At 35.6% G+C, this 16,180-nt stretch overlaps 1 protein-coding gene across 1 annotated transcript in view; it reads left to right on the top strand.

Annotated features, from left to right (window-relative positions):
* The window catches only part of LOC136035271 (ankyrin repeat and BTB/POZ domain-containing protein 1-like), a 32,379-nt gene extending 27,447 nt beyond the window's left edge, over positions 1-4,932 (top strand). Inside the window, exon 8 of the mRNA XM_065716947.1 lies at positions 3,657-4,932. The gene's annotated coding sequence lies outside the window, so the exon portion shown is untranslated. The remainder of the gene's footprint in view (positions 1-3,656) is intronic.
* The last annotated feature ends 11,248 nt before the right edge of the window (positions 4,933-16,180 follow it).

The following is a 16,180-nucleotide window of genomic DNA, read 5'->3' as shown; positions in this document are numbered from 1 at the left end:
GGAACATGTAGTTTACGAGACATAATATAATATGTGTGTGTAAATCAAGGTAGCAATTTGAACGAAGAATAAAGCTTGTGTTGCATAAATAGCATCTAATGAAATATTATTAGGGGAATATACATGAAAGTAATCTATAATTTAGGATATGTCAGAGGAATAAAGAAAACATAGCAAAAAGTAGGGAAAAATAAGCTCAACTCTGATGGTAAATTAGGAGGCCACAAAATAAAACAAAGAATGACGGATCAAATGCCACACCGTCTAAACTCCAAGACTAACCTGCTCTCCACTACTTATTTCTACTGCAAGGGGGGGGGGTCCCCCCCTTGTCTAGATTTGCGCTCAGCTTTACAGGGCCTTTTGTGCACTTTCCTCTTGTTGAAAAACCTGTCAAGAAATAGAAATTCTAAAAACTCTAGCCTATGAATTTATGGGGAAGAGCATTCCAAATTCTAGTCAACGGGGCTGAATCAATCGGGAACAAAGTTTTAAATAAATTTTTGTCAAATTTCTGGCCTTCTTATCTGTCTAATAGTGAAGAAAAGAGACTCAAAACTATAGCCCACGAGCCTGAATCTGGAAAAAAAAAAATCACCAAGATTTTTTTTTTTTCGCAAATAATGATGTAATATGTGTTGATAATGAGGAATTTGGGGAACTGATACAAATCAATCCGCATGGCAGTGCTGAAATAGTGGCGCTGTTGCAAATGTAGATTTTTTATTACTGAAGTGTAAAGTTATTGATACGATAGCGCCATCTACTGGCTGCATGTTAGGAAAAAAAAGTATTCTTTAAAAGAAACGTGTGTATGCAATTAATTTGAACTTCGACTTTTTAAGTTAAATTTAAGGAGAGATAAGTGTTGGTTTCTTTTACATGACAAGGTTTTCGGTATTTTGTTGGGTGACAGCAATTTGCAAATTTGTTCATCTAATCCTGTTAAGTTTTACGAAAAACATAATTACAAATACAACAGTCTTACCAAATAAAACAACATATATAGTTACATTCTTACTTTTTAATTAAAAATAATTAGAAAATAAGAATAATATAATTATGATAGAATCATCATGACGTAAAAGAATTGAGGCCGGATTCAGCGAATTTTCCCATTAGCTCGAAGCCACGCGAAATGTTTAAATTTGACAGCTTGGTTATGATTTTAAGTCTAACGAAATAACCACAGGATTGCTAGATTTCGTTGGAATCATATGCGTCTACTGCCCACAAGAAATCTGAATGTTCTCGAGGTTCTTAATGAATTTCATCAACATTTGGAAAGTAAATAGATATATTGTTTATTTAGTTTTGAAAAGCTGATTCTTTCTAAGTCGGGCCCAAGTAGATTTCATTGACTGACCAATGATTGTTCATTCTGTTTTTTTTTTTTTTTTGTTATTCATTGCCAGTTTCCATTTTTTTAATCGCATTTGTTTTCACTTCAATACTCGAATTCGGCCCTTCCGGCCTTGTATTTAGGGTTTAAAAAAAAAAAAAAATCTTTTCTAATTTCTTATTTAGAGCAAGCGGTAGGCCAAACTCGTGAAATTACGACCACACCTTCAAAATTTTGCGTGACTCTTGACTAACAGCCAATTTTGACACGAAAATTTTGCATAGCTCGGCCCCTCTTCATTTTTCTGTTTCTGAATGGAGTAGCCGGACAGCCACCTGTACGCACAAACTTGGTTGTCCTAATGTACATTTTCCTTTAGTCCGTCCCACTTAACAAAACAGAAACATTCAGAAAAAGTTGGTTTAATTTTTCTTCTGATTATTACTCACAGAAATTTCTTTTCTTTTTAATATGTATTTTTTTGCCCCTGATTCATCCGTATTTGGGCGGACTGTATTATTTATTCTTTTATTCTACACGATAAGTGTGTTATGTTTTTGGTTCTTGTTTTTCTTGCTCCAATTTTTCACTATTGTGTTTGACGAGCTCTAGATAGGTAGGTAGGAAGAGTTTTATTTAAAACCTTTATATCACGTACATATCAATTAGTCGCAAAAAGGCCGTTCTGGCCTGTAATAGTGACTACATTCATGTTACTTCAATCATCAATAGTACTAAATCATTAAATATACAGAAAAAATTAAATCAATAAATAATATATATATATATATATATATATATATATATATATATATATATATATATATATATGTATATATATGTATATATATATATATATATATATATATATATATATATATATATATATGTATATATATATATATATATATATATATATATATATATATATATATATATATATATATATATATATATATATATATATATATATATTATATGTGTTTAATGCATGCAGGTTTTCTAAAAAAAAGTCTTTGGTAGATGCAAGTCACACTTTATTTGAATCATTTGCTTCTACTCCCAGAGAAATCTTAACCGATTTGACGGTCTTAATGTAATTTTACCGACATTTGGTAACTAAATAAGTATATTGTCCTTTTTGATAAACAAAAGGCAGCATGCAATCTGTTAATGGTCCTTGCAGTTATTTACTATGCGAAATCGTTGCTATAGACTTAACACTCCTACTCAACAGGGTTGCCAGCGTAGAGAGAACTAGTTGACAGCGCCGTCAGTCTTATCCAGGTGGTTCTGTTCTGGGGTAGCGATAAGGCCTCGTTTGGGTTGATAATGTGGCTGAGAAGTCGTTGGTTAATTACATCAGTCCGCCTGGTTTGTGGCCTCCCTCTAGGACGTCGCCTCCCATTTTCCGAGGGGATGAAATCCGCGATGATATTAATAATAAGTTCTTAATAAATAAGTATGGATAAAAACATATAGACATAGCATGTTGTGAATATCTCCTTTTATTATCTAGCATCTATTTAAGAAATATAGATCGTTCCACAAATTCTAGAATGCCTTTGAAATTTACGCTAATTTTTAAGAACAATCATAATTCATTTTTCTATAAAATTCGAAACAATACTGGACTACTACAATGCATTTTAACTCAATTATGTGACTGCCAGTCGTCATAAAAATTGCTAAATTTCGATCAAGAAAATTCAGTCAAAGTAAATCCGATTTCAGCTGGGTTATGAGTTTAGTAATGCAACTCTACGGGAGGAAACTATAAAATACTGGAAACAGTTTTAAAATATTCTAAAATAGTCATGCTTATCATTTCTAAATTAAGATTGCTTTACTTTACCCCCCCCCCCACCAACCCCCTAATGGACAGATATATAGCCCAAAAAGTGTATACTCAGTCAATTTTCAATATCACGACTGTTTTCTTGTGATAAACTTAACGACGTGCAGTAAACAAGCGGTGGTAAGAAATTAATAGGACTATAAAAAAATTCATTGAGCATTAAAAAAAAATGAGGATCTCTGCGTAAAGATTAATTGTCTGGATTTGTGAATCATATAATTCAGTATTTTAGAATGTGTTAATTGGTTTCCAAAATTTTATACTGTGTTTCCTCTTGGAGAGGGAAACTAATAAATTTATCCCATAATTAGAATCTTAACAGTATTTGCTGGTTCAGTTTTATTATGGTTTATAATTCTTCTTGAAAAGGATGGCTAAATACAGAATTAGTAGTCTTTTATCTGTGGTCTTAAAATAAATAGCTATGCAGTGGTCATCTGTAATAATTTTTTATAGATGGTGAACAATGAAGATTTTCGCTCATTGATTGTAGAGGATGCGAAAGCTTTGAAAGATCGGCAAGAAACCGATACTATTGAAGTTTTGGATGATATACGCTATCATATTACTGGATCTTTAGAAAGTCTGAGCTATGAAGTCATTGATAAGGCTAATGAAAATCTCCGTCTTATCGAAGATATGTTAGAAGATATGGGCCTCGATGCTTAAGATTGGTTTCGGTGTTTTCCTAATTTTCTGATTATTGCTTACCAATTTCCTGATTTTAGTCTAATTGACATTTTTGACATATTTTTGAGCATTGTTTCTGTTTTAGCAATAGTATTGCTTTTATATTGTTGCTTTTTTAGCAATATTGTTATGTTATTTTAGGTTGTAACATTTTATTTATTTATTTTTCATAATTCCGTTGCTATTGTTGATGTTTGTTATCATTTTTAGCTAAATGGAGGGTATAGGGTGGAAAGGATGAGTAGAAAGGGAGGTAAATGGCGACGAAGATCACATTGCCTTTCCATCACAAACACCAAGAACAAGAAGAACAATAGGGAATTTCTCAAGACAGTGGGAAACAAATTAGAATGCATATTTCGGCCCTATGTCCAAGGACCCTAGGACATCGGGCCGAAATATTCATTCTAATTTGTTTCCCACTGTCTCAAGAAACTCCCTATTGTTCTTCTTGTTTTTGGTGTTTGAGGAAGGGAGGTAGACAGGAGAATGAAAAAAGTTAGCGTTGGATAATGCTGATTTTTCTTTTTTATATATTCGCCTGCAAAATAATATATATACATATATATACATATATTGTTTTTACAGATCTTGGTAATAAAGTTTAAAGTGTTCGAATATGTATTAAATATTTTGTTTAAACACGACTACCATGGTTATATAAAATTGAAGCCATTTGAAAAAAAAATATCTAAAATATTAATATAACAAACATCAACTCTTCCTCAGTTTTATCAAGGCTCGCTAACTTATTGTATGGAGAAAGTTTGATTTAATTTTCATATTAAATGTAGTTTGACGAAAATAGCAAGTATTCCTTTGATTCTAGCTCATCCTTTGTATAGCCTAAAGGTTTTGAGTTACATTGTCATGAAAGTAATAGAATCGACAATGCTGTTCTCTTAGTTTGTCTCATTTTTGTTTTGTTGTATATGTCTTTTATTGTGAATTGCCGTGCAATTATTCCGTTCTGTTTTTGTGCAATTATATCGTTTTGTTTTCGTGCAATTATTACTTTGTATTTTATAAAATATCTATGAAATATCTTTTTACAGGGAGTTTGTAGTAATTGCCGAGAATCGCTCATGTAGGACAGCTCGTTGACCGGGAGAAAGATTTAGTGTACAAAAGTATATCATGCCCAGGATAGGTACAGGCTTGCACAAACTTAACTTTAACTTTTATTATTCAACTTAATAAAAATACAAAAACAGTATTATGTCCCAACAAAGAGCAGAGCTTGTCCTGTGGTGGCACAGTGGATTTGACCTTAGCTTGGTAATACGGGACCCAGAGATCGAATCACGCTGCAGGAATGCACTGCAGGGCCGACGCAGGGACCATAGTAGTCAAGAAGCGTCCTTAATTCTTAATAAAAGAGCAGAGCTCGTGAGGCTGGGACAGTAAAAATACATAGAAAAAACACCAACATCTCATCATGCTAGTAATTCCAAAAAATAAGAAGGCAAAAAAATAGAAAAAAATACAAAAGAAAAATTTCTGCAATAACAGATTTTCTTTCTCAGCTCACATATGGCGCGCCACGCCCGAAGGCTAGGGGTTAAATCGTCTCCATATATATAAGAAGTCTTTTTGGAAAATCGGAAAATTTGGGTCTATCAATGCACTATTGGGAGTTTAATCCCCCCGCCACGGGAAGATCCACTACTCTCCGTCCCAATAGCTGATTGGCTACTTCACAATGCTCTGTGGTCGTTCAGTTTTACTAGGAATATGGTCTATGAACAAAAAGCTAGTTTTTACGAATTCCTCGTATATTTAGCAATGAATGAGTCCTCTTACCATAATGTACAGCCAGCGATACGAAGCAATAACCAGTGAAAAAAGCAGATAACTTCCATGACCATTCGGGAAACCCTAAGTTTTGATTCTGCGGATAATAATTTTAACTTCTGTTTCCGATTTGTCGGATATAATGAATTTGATTGTGGCAGATCCAAAGGGGCCGTAGGGGGGCTTACTTCCCCGTAAGATTTTTTCTGACATCCTCATTTCTTGCTTTTTCTTCTTTTTTACTGTTTTTTTTTAATAAATTCGTCAGTTTCGTCAATTATTGGCACCTTTGTCACACTAATTTCCCCCAAGATGTTGCTCTAGATCCGCCCCAAGAATTTGGTAATATAGCCTACATCAAGATTGTATTTATTTAAAAGGGGTTTACCCCTTTTATAAAATTACACGATTTCTTATATGTTAATAATGTTGGTAAACATAAATTTAATGAATTTTTTCTACTTAGAATCAGAAGAAAAAGTAGATTATTTGATGCGTATTTTGTAATGAAACGCCATTTTTTGTAGCTTTTAGTTAATATGTGCCGTAGGTTTTTTCTCTATGTGATAAATCTTACATAATCCCCTTTATAGAGAACTTCATTTATCCCTTATGTGTTTTTGTGTCAAATGTTATCGAAATTTACATTTTTATTATAATGTTGTAGTTACTATGGGCAACAGTTCGTTCTTTACTATATTTTTTTCCAAAACGCATTTTTAAACTTTTGGTAAGAATGGGCTGTGGCTTGTTCTCTACTAGGTTGCATCTACAGCTGCAACCATGACACTATTGGCTATAGTTCGTTCTTTAATAAAATGCCGCTGCAACCCGGATTGTAATTATCGTTTTTAATATAATTTAATACTTCAGTTACTAAGGGCTACAGTTCGTTCTTTAATGTAACCGATCTTTTTGTCAAAATTGGTTGTATTTTAAAAAGAATTTTATTTTAAATTACAAAAGGCACTAGATGTAGCAATTTCAATACAGGTCTCTATAGTTTTTTAGTGCCTAGCTAGCTGAGGAGGGAAAAAAAAAAACAGAAAGAAAAAAAATGCCGTAAATGCAGAATATCGTGGTTTCAGCCACTTTTCTTGATTTTCAAGCCAATACATTTTCCTTTTTGTTCAAGGGACGGTAAATTTGCTACATAGGGGTTTCGGACAAGGTGGTTCTAATAGTGTGCTTCTTGTTTAGGCCTGACTCCATTTTTAGGAGTTATTGATTATTTTAATTTTACTATGGAGCGTGATCGTCTTTTACTAGATTGCTAGCAATCGCTGCAATCCGGATTATAATGGAGGGAAATTTTAACATATTGACTTTGAAAATAACTGTACAAGCCTATACTATACTATACTTATGTTTCCTATACAAGTTATATATTTGTTTCCTATTTGTTGTTTAGTACCAGTGCTGCAACAAGTACTCCAAATTTTTACTTAAGTATCAAATATCATTTGATACTATATATATATATATATATATATATATATATATATATATATATATATACTAGCTGTTGGGGTGGCGCTTCGCGCCACCCCAACACCTAGTTGCTGGGGCGCTTCACGCCCCCCCAAGCCCCCCCGCGCGCGTAAGTCGTTACGCGCCATATTAGTTACGCGCCATTGTAGCTGTGTCCCTGTGTCCCACCTGTGAATAGAGATAGATATAAATATATATTTTTAACTACGTAAAACATGCGAATATACAACATTCTTCGCTGTCCCATTGTCTGTGCATATAAATAGCATTTATATTCCCTGTGTCCCGGTCGTCATTTGTGTCCTGGTGTCCCAGTTTGTATTTTCTCTTTGAGTGTCCCGGTCGTCATTTGTGTCCCGGTGTCCCGGTCTGTAATTTCTATTCAAACAATCCCTGTGTCTCAGTCGTCAATTATATATCCCACCTGTGCCCCCGGCGTCCCCGTTGTAGTTGTGTCCCTGCGTCCCGGTCGTCATTTATATTCCCGGTCGTGATTTGTGTCCGGGTGTCCCAGTCTGTAATTTTTCTTTGAGGTTCCTGGTCGTCATTTATATTCCCTCTGTGTCGGTCGTCATTTGTGTCCCGGTCTGTAATTTATCTTTGAGTGTTTTTTCTTTTTATTTTTTTTTTAGTTTTTTACATTTTTTCAGTTTTTTTTCTTCTTTATTTTTCAGCGTCACTATGAAGTACATATCGCCGAACCTTTGTTTTTTAACTTAAATCTGGTAGGCATTGATGACCTTATCCAATTCAAAATCCCAAACCCAATCATCATCGCTATCATTTTCAGTTTTGATATGTTTTGACTCTCGCTTTTCAGGTGGATTTTCATCTAACTGCGCGGTTTTGCGTTCTTTAGCCGCAAGCCTGTTTTCTTGCTGTTCTTGTGATTCCTCGGCACGCTTTCTTTTCTTACTTTCTCTATCAGCTGCAAGCCTGTTTTCTTGCTGTTCTTGTGATTCCTCGGCACGCTTTCTTTTATTACTTTCTCTATCAGCAGCAAGTTTTTTGGCATAGACTCTTTGAGCAGCTTCCTCGGCTGTTGCCATTGTAGGTTCTTCAGTCATTTTACAATTAAACATTTTTCCGTGAACGCATGTCTTAAATACCATTAATGACGTCACCGTCATAGCAAAAATGACGACAACTAACTTCATGACGTCAGCCGACACAGAAACATGACGTCACCTGATCCACAGACAGACAGACAGACAACTTATTTTTATATATATATATAGATATATATTTATATATATATATATATATATATATATATATATATATATATATATATATATATATATATATATATAATATACAGGGTTATTGTGAAACATGTGAGAACGATAAAAAAAATATTGAGAATATTTTTTTCCCTTGTTTGGCTGGTAGACACCCAACGATGTCCAAAAAATAATCTGAACCAATTTTCAACACAACGGCTTGAAAGAAAAAGACTATCAAAACAATTAAGTACAGTCAAAAACTTCTGATTGGATCAGACAGATCACATGACAGGATTAATACAGTCCACATAAAGTTGAACTTCTGGCGATTAGTGTTCAGTCAAATCTAGCACGTTTTAAAAAATACAGGGTTATTCTGAAACATGTCAGAATGGTGGAAAAAATATTGAAAATGGAAAAATAAACTTTGGATTGGCTTTAAAACAGATAAAAGGTAATAAAGTAGTTCATTCTCTGATTCAATAAGTAAAAACCTTAGCAACAAAAAAACTCAAATGTAAAAGTAAGGAGTCAAGTGAGTCAGTTGTAGACTTTTTTAATAAGAGAAATCAAAGATCAATAATCAAAAATCAATTGATGACATGTCTCGCCCTCGGCACCTTTGCAAGGAAACTGCCTCAAGTTTTCAAGTTAAATTTCAGACACACTATGAAAATGTATGGCATCTATATCCTTTGGCTGGTTTTCACTCAAGCAAGCCGGATACTGTGTAGTCAATTCAGATGGTCGGTAAAACTCCCTACAAACATATATAATAAAATCATGGGCCTGCAGCAAGCCCGCTGATTCAGACGCATTCCATACGGCTGGTCAAACTGCAGAATGAATGAATGAATCAATGAATGAACTTTATTATCCGTAAAAGTATAAAAAAAAACACAAAGTACGGCAAAAACAAAAACGATAAACAGCAAGAAAAAAAAAATCAAACTAACAAAAGACAACATGGACTAATTAACCCGTATCAAAATGGAAAAAAGGCTGCAGAGGGTCGTAAACGTGAATAAAGTAGATAGTCTTTTTACATAAATCATCACTTGGAAGACCGAATCCAAGAAAGCATATCTATTAAACCAAATCGAGCAATTATTTTTCTGTTTTGGTGCCATCTAGGAAGCCGGAGGAGGAATGCGCAATATCTGAAATAAGCCGCACGCAGAGTATGGGGATTTTTCTTACAAAACAGATGAGTCATGTCTGATAAAAACAAAAGCACAGGGGCGTAATAAGCGTTATAAATCATGCACAAACCGTTGCGGTTGTAACGGCTTTTGTCTGGGGATATTTTTCCATAAGTGACGCGTAGGTTTTTCACGGCTTGATTCACTAGGGATGAAAAGGTAGTGGAAAGTGTTGGACCGAAACACAGACCAAGCCAACTAACTAAAGAAGAACATGGCAGAATTGCAGTCCCAGCAACGAATGGAGCAACCGCATAAGGGCTATTAAAACAAATAAACCCGTATTTAGACGCATTAACTGACAGTCCAATCTTAGATAGTTCATTGGTTAATATAGTGAAATTGGAATGCAATCCACGACGAGTCTGGGCAACAAGAAGAACGTCGTCTGCATATGCAACAGAAGACAAACCAATATTATCGTAAGAAACAGAACTTTTAAGGGGACACAGGCACGATGCAAGCACTCATTTAAATATACTAAAAGACAATACGGCAGAAGTTACAACCTATCTATTTCTAGCAGCAGTTTTCATACCATGAAGTGGCAAAAACCATGAGACTAAGTCGAAAATCTTCTGAGAAAAAAGGAATAAAACAAGGGCTAAGAGCTCATATGGAACTTGTGGCGAGGTCGGAAGAGCCAAGAACTCATATGGTATGAGCTTGGCATCCACTACTAAAAACAAGAGCTAAGAGCTCATATGGCACTTGTGACGAGGTCGGAACAGCCAAGAGCAAATATGGTATGAGCTCTAGCAAAATTCTAAGAATCAATAGATTGCTTTAAAAGAAAAATCAGAGGCTTAATTTTGGTCGGCATTTAAAATAAGAGCTCTGAGACAGAGGGTCCTTTTAAATATCAAAATTCAATAAGATCCGATCACCCACTCGCAAGTTCAAAATACTTCATTTTTCCAATTTTTCCTCTCTCTTCAGCCCTCCCAGATGTTTGAATCGGGGAAATCAACTTTATCAAGTCAATTTGTACAGGTCCCTGACACGCCTACTAATTTTCATTGTCCTAGCACGTCCAGAAGTACCGAACTCGCCAAAGCACTGGACCCCCCTAACTACCCCAAAGAAAGTGGATCCAGTCCGGTTTCGTCAATAACGTATTTACGACATTTGCTTATTCTACCCACCAAGTTTCATCCGAATCTCTCCACTAAACGTTTTCCAAGATTTCCGATTTCCCCCTCCAACTCTCCCCCAGTGTCACCAGAACTGTTCGGGGTTTAAAATTAGAGATCTGAGACATGAGTTCCTTCTTAATATCAAATTCAAAAATACCTCACGAACGGTAACCCGCTCTTAAGTTAAAAATACCTAAATTTTTGTAATTTTTCCGAATTAACACCCCTTCCAACTCCCCCAAAGAGAGCGAATCCATTTCAGTAATGTCAATCACGTATCTAGGACTTGCGCTTATTCTTCCCACCAGGTTTCATCCTGATCACTCCACTCTAAGCGTTTTCCAAGATTTCCGCTCCCCCCCCCCAAATCCCCCCAATGATACTGGATCCGGTCGGGATTTAAAATTTGAGATCTGATTTACAAGGTCCTTGTAATATGAAATTTCATCCAATGAAGTTCAAGATCCAATCACTCCTTTGGTAGTTGAAAATACTTCATTTTTTCTAATTTTTCAGAATTAACCCTCCCCCCAACTCCCCAAAAGAAAATGAATTCGTTCTGTTTATGTCAATTACGTATCTAGGACTTGTGCTTATTTTTCCCACTAATTTTCATCCCGATCCCTCCACTCTAAGCATATTCCAATATTTTAGGTTTCCCCCTCCAATGTCACCTGATCCGGTCGGAATTTAAAGTAAGAGCTCCGAGACATGATATCCTTCTAAATATCAAATTTAATTAAGATCCGATCTAATTTTTCCAAATTAACCATCCTCCCACTCCCCCCCCCAGATGGTCGAATCGGGGAAACAACTATTTAAAATTTAATCTGGTCTGGTCCCTGATACGCCTGCTTCATCGTCCGAGCTTATCTGGAAGTGCCTAAACTAGCAAGACTGGGACTGACAGACCGACGGACCTATAGAATTTGCGATCACTGTATGTCACTTGGTAAATATCAAATGCCATACAAAGTAATTTTTCTCTGGGGATGGAATATTTGGTTGAAGGTTGGCTTCAGTATGACTTATTTTGGAAAAGGGTTATTTCCAGGCTTTGGGCAAGCCATGGGCGGAAGTAGTTATAGGCCCTACTAAACTGAAGGAAAACTCGACTTTCTTAAAACTTGAAAACCCCTCCCCCTCGCCCTATTTTAGATAGGGCTTGTGATATCAGAGCTCGAAATGAGCCCTGATCCTATTCATCTTTGGTCTAGCTTTTTGGTCTTAAGCTAGAAAACTTAAATTTTTCAGGAATTAAAACCCACTCCCCCTTGTTAAATTTGAGCCAGGGTCTTTATCTCAAAACTTGATATGTGTTATGGTCTTAGGCCTCTTTGGTTCAATTTTCATTCAGTTCCATCACTCCAGTCGCAAGTTACTCTGAATTAAACGAAAAACTATTTTTAGCAGGTAAAGCCCTCGCCCCCCTGTTTTATTTGGGCTAGGGTCTTCATCTTTCAACTTGATGTGTCTCAGGAACCTTGGCACCAAATCTACCCATCAAATTTTCATCCAAATCCAACCACCGTTTCTCCGTGATTACACAGACGGACGAACAGACAGACAGACGGACGGACGAATTTTGCAACGTCTTAGGTAGCCATGTTGGCTAATTGGACCCAAAAAGGAAAGCAATGGCATATCATCATCCAGGTATCATCATCTATTTGGATAGTGGAAAATATCCATCAAGATATGTTTTTGAGATCTGTCTGTCTGTCCGCCCGTCAGTGCAATCGAGTATAGTGGGAGAACCGCCATTCAGATTGGTATTGAAATTGAACTATTTGGATTAAAATTGAGCTTATTTAGGGTTATGGGGCTTTAAGTGTTAAAAAAAATTCGAGCTTTTCATTTAATTCACTGTAACTTGCATATGTAGATGAATTTCGATGAAAATTGAATAAATATGCCTAAGAGTATGATATACATTGAGTTCTGGGATGGAGACCCAAGCTTAATTAAAAGTTGAGTTTTTCATTTAATTCAGTGTAGCTTGCGAGAGATTGATGGATCTCAGTGAAGATTGAATCAAAGGTACCTAAGACCGTGACAGGCATCAAGTTTTGAGATGAAAACCCTAGCTCAAATAGAACGAGGGGGAGTGGGTTTTAAGTGCTGAAAAAAGTCAAGCTTTTGGTTTAATTTAGTATAACTTGCGAATGGAGCAACGGATCCGAATGAAAACTAGTCCAAAGATGCCTAAGATCAGGGCTCATATCAAGTTCTGGTATCACAAGCCCTTTCTCAAATAGGGCGAGGGGGAGAGGGTTTCAAGTCTTAAGAAAGTTGAGTTTTCCTTTAATTTACTAGGGTCTATAACTTATGAACGGAGAGACAAATCTGAAGTTGGATTCGCCTGAATACCTGAATTTGCTGAAACGAATTTGACAAAATACCACTGCATTGGATCCAGCTTGAATTCCCTAGACTTGTTTATTGCAGACAACATTTAGATGGGCAAAGATTCATAGCTTCAGTAGTTGTATCAATAATATGGTCCTGAAGATGATGAAACGGTAGAAATCTGGTTCAGTTGACAAGATGACAAAACTTAAACACTAATGCCAGAAATATAAGCCCAAATGTACTACAGTATGTAACATTTAGCACAAAACAAGGGATTTTAGCTCACTGTCGACCAGTGAACTGTGAAATAATTTCAATTTTCTTCGTTATATAACTTTTAAACAAAAATTAAACCGAGTGTTAATCACACTATAATTTTTTTTTCGTCATAAACAAATACCTTATTTCATATCCAAAAATAGGGCATGGAGCTATATCTGAGTTTACTCTAAATCTAAAGGGTGATGTTTTCTTGTACATTGCCAAAGCACAGACACACAAAAGCTATATCTTGAGTTTGCTCTAAATCTAAAGGTGACGTTTTCTTGTACATTGCCGAAGCACACACACACAAAATTTTCGTGTCAAAGGTAAAGTATTTGAAAAACAAGTACATTAAAAGTATCTTAAGTAATAAGTATTTCGTAATCTTACTTAAGTATCAAGTAATAAGTACACCCTAGAGTTTTTACTTAAGTACAAGTACAAGTAACGGAAAATTTCACTTAAGTAGTACTTCAAGTATAAGTACTTCAAGTAAGTGAAAGCAGTTTAGTACCTTTGGTATCAATTTTGATTATAGCTTCCGCAGCTCAGATGATAGCTTCCTTCTAAAGTTCAACATCGACATTTGTTGGCTTTAAGTAATACTCGCAGAGAATGGCATAAGCTGTGGCTCTTAAGAGTAATGACGTTCTGTCTGCCGTTTATCTTTACAAATCCCTCTCGCATCTTCTTTTTCATATATTTTTTACCATATCCAGAATCCTTTGAATCACCGATGAGTTTGTTCATTATGCATAACAAGATCATTTAGTGTCAGTTGCTCATCATCATTAGCCTGGAAAAACTCGACTACTTTCTCGAACGCCTGGTTTTGATTCAAGTTCTGTGGTCGACCAGATTATCGTTTTCCAGACTGTGAAGGAATTCCGCTATACTTATTGGGGATGTTATATTCCGTTAGAAAGTTTGAGTGGCAGTACTTGTGGTAAACTACATCAGCAGCGTGTATATCCGGGTGTGTGGAAGCAAGAATTCTAGTCATCACTGCTCCTGACCAGTCATCATTTCTCTTTCCACACACCACTTTTAGTGTATTTTCAAATTCTCTCGTTCTAACCTTGAAACTGTCTCCCTTCTTCTTCATTCTATCAAAGATAACTGGCGTAGAGCAAAAGACGCAATCGAATTTGAAGTTCCGAGATAAACGGGAAGCTACTCACCTCTGACTTTGTTTCACCTGCGATAACGATGACTGCTCAGTATATTTGTTGTTTGTGAAGCTAGACCTGTATGACAGGATCCCCAATATCTGCTGTGACACCTTCACACTTCCCTGATCGACAAGCTTCATTCACCGAGTCTGCCTTTTTTGATCGACCTTTCTCTCCCAAAACGGCCTGTACTGACTCTTCCACTATTTCTTCTTTGCAAATGATTGCTAAATATTTGTCATTCAACCAAAAAAAGAAAAAAAAAAGCTAAATCTAATCTGGTTTAAGTTTTCTAATATTAAGGTGCTAAACCAATAAAATGCTCAATGTATTTAAACGGTCATAAGGAAATTTTGTTTGCAATGGCCATTTATTTTAAACTTATTGTGCCAGATTAAGAAACTGATGGAATATTAAAGTTTTAGTTTTAAATTCAAATTAAGGTGACTTTCATAATCACCACGATTTAGTACCTTATTCTTGACTCAGTTTTGTTGTTGTTCAGCTTTATATGGAAAGACGAATTTTACCTTCTCAAAATCAAACTCAACCTCAAAAAACATAATTCTGCGTTTTACGATAAATAAAGGTAATTTTCATAATCATCAAGATCTAGTGCCCTATTCTGGACATCAATTTTGTTGTTATACCTCTTTAAATGTTTCGCCTCCTCAAAATCAACCTCAACCTCAAAAAACCAAATTTTAGTTTTACGTTGAAATACAGGTGATTTTTATAATCCAATGATCTTATACCTATTCTAGACATCACTTTTGTTGTTCTATTTCTTTACACGGAAGCACGAATTTTACATGCTTAAAACCAACTCCAACCTCATAAAACCTAAGTTTTAATTTTACGTTCAAATAAAAGTGATTTTCATAATCACTGTGATCTGTTACCCTATTCTAGACATGAATTTGTTGTTGTACACCTATTTACGGAAACACGAAATTCACCCTCTCAAAATCACCCTCAACCTAAAAAGACACATTTGTGAAACAGCTAGATGAGCAGACTGTGCATATTTGGAATCAACACATTTTTCTGAGCCGGGTAGTCAAAGATTCATTTCTTGTGCAATTTGCAGTTCCCAGTTAGGCCCTTTTTTTCACAAACTTCCTGGACTACTCTCTCTTGCTTCTCTTGGCTCATCACTTATCAGCTGCTTTCTGTTCAGAACATCCACTATCCCCGAACTTTCGGAGATTTTCCGGTAAATTCCTATGCCTCCCCGAAAAAATCACTTGGGCCTAGGAGCGCCAAAGATTTAAATCCGGCCCTGCTCAGAGGCGCTTCATATAGAAGGGGTGATCGTATAAACTTCGGAGGGGGCTCATTCAATTTTAAATTCAGAGTTTTAGTGCACTTTTTAAGAATCAAAAGTGAATGGAGGGCAAAAACTCCCCCAATGCCGTTCTCTCCCCAAATGGGGAGATTTTTTTAATTTTAAGTGTTCGACTTAATGTGCTGATTTGACTTTTTTTTTTTTTAGCTTTTACTGCCATATAAAGCGAATTCGGCTCTATAGAGCTTGAGATAGTCTTTTAAAAATAAATATTATCTTATCTTATAAATGTATCTGATGAAAATTTTGAGAAGCCATTTTGTTCAAAATAGTCCATTAAGAAAAAGGGAAACTTTTGATTCTGG

Source organism: Artemia franciscana, chromosome 14 (assembly GCF_032884065.1).
Source record: "Artemia franciscana chromosome 14, ASM3288406v1, whole genome shotgun sequence".
NCBI classification, from domain to species: Eukaryota; Metazoa; Arthropoda; class Branchiopoda; order Anostraca; family Artemiidae; genus Artemia; species Artemia franciscana.
The sequence above is the reverse complement of the archived record's forward strand: the minus strand, read 5'-3'. Positions and strand labels throughout refer to the sequence as shown.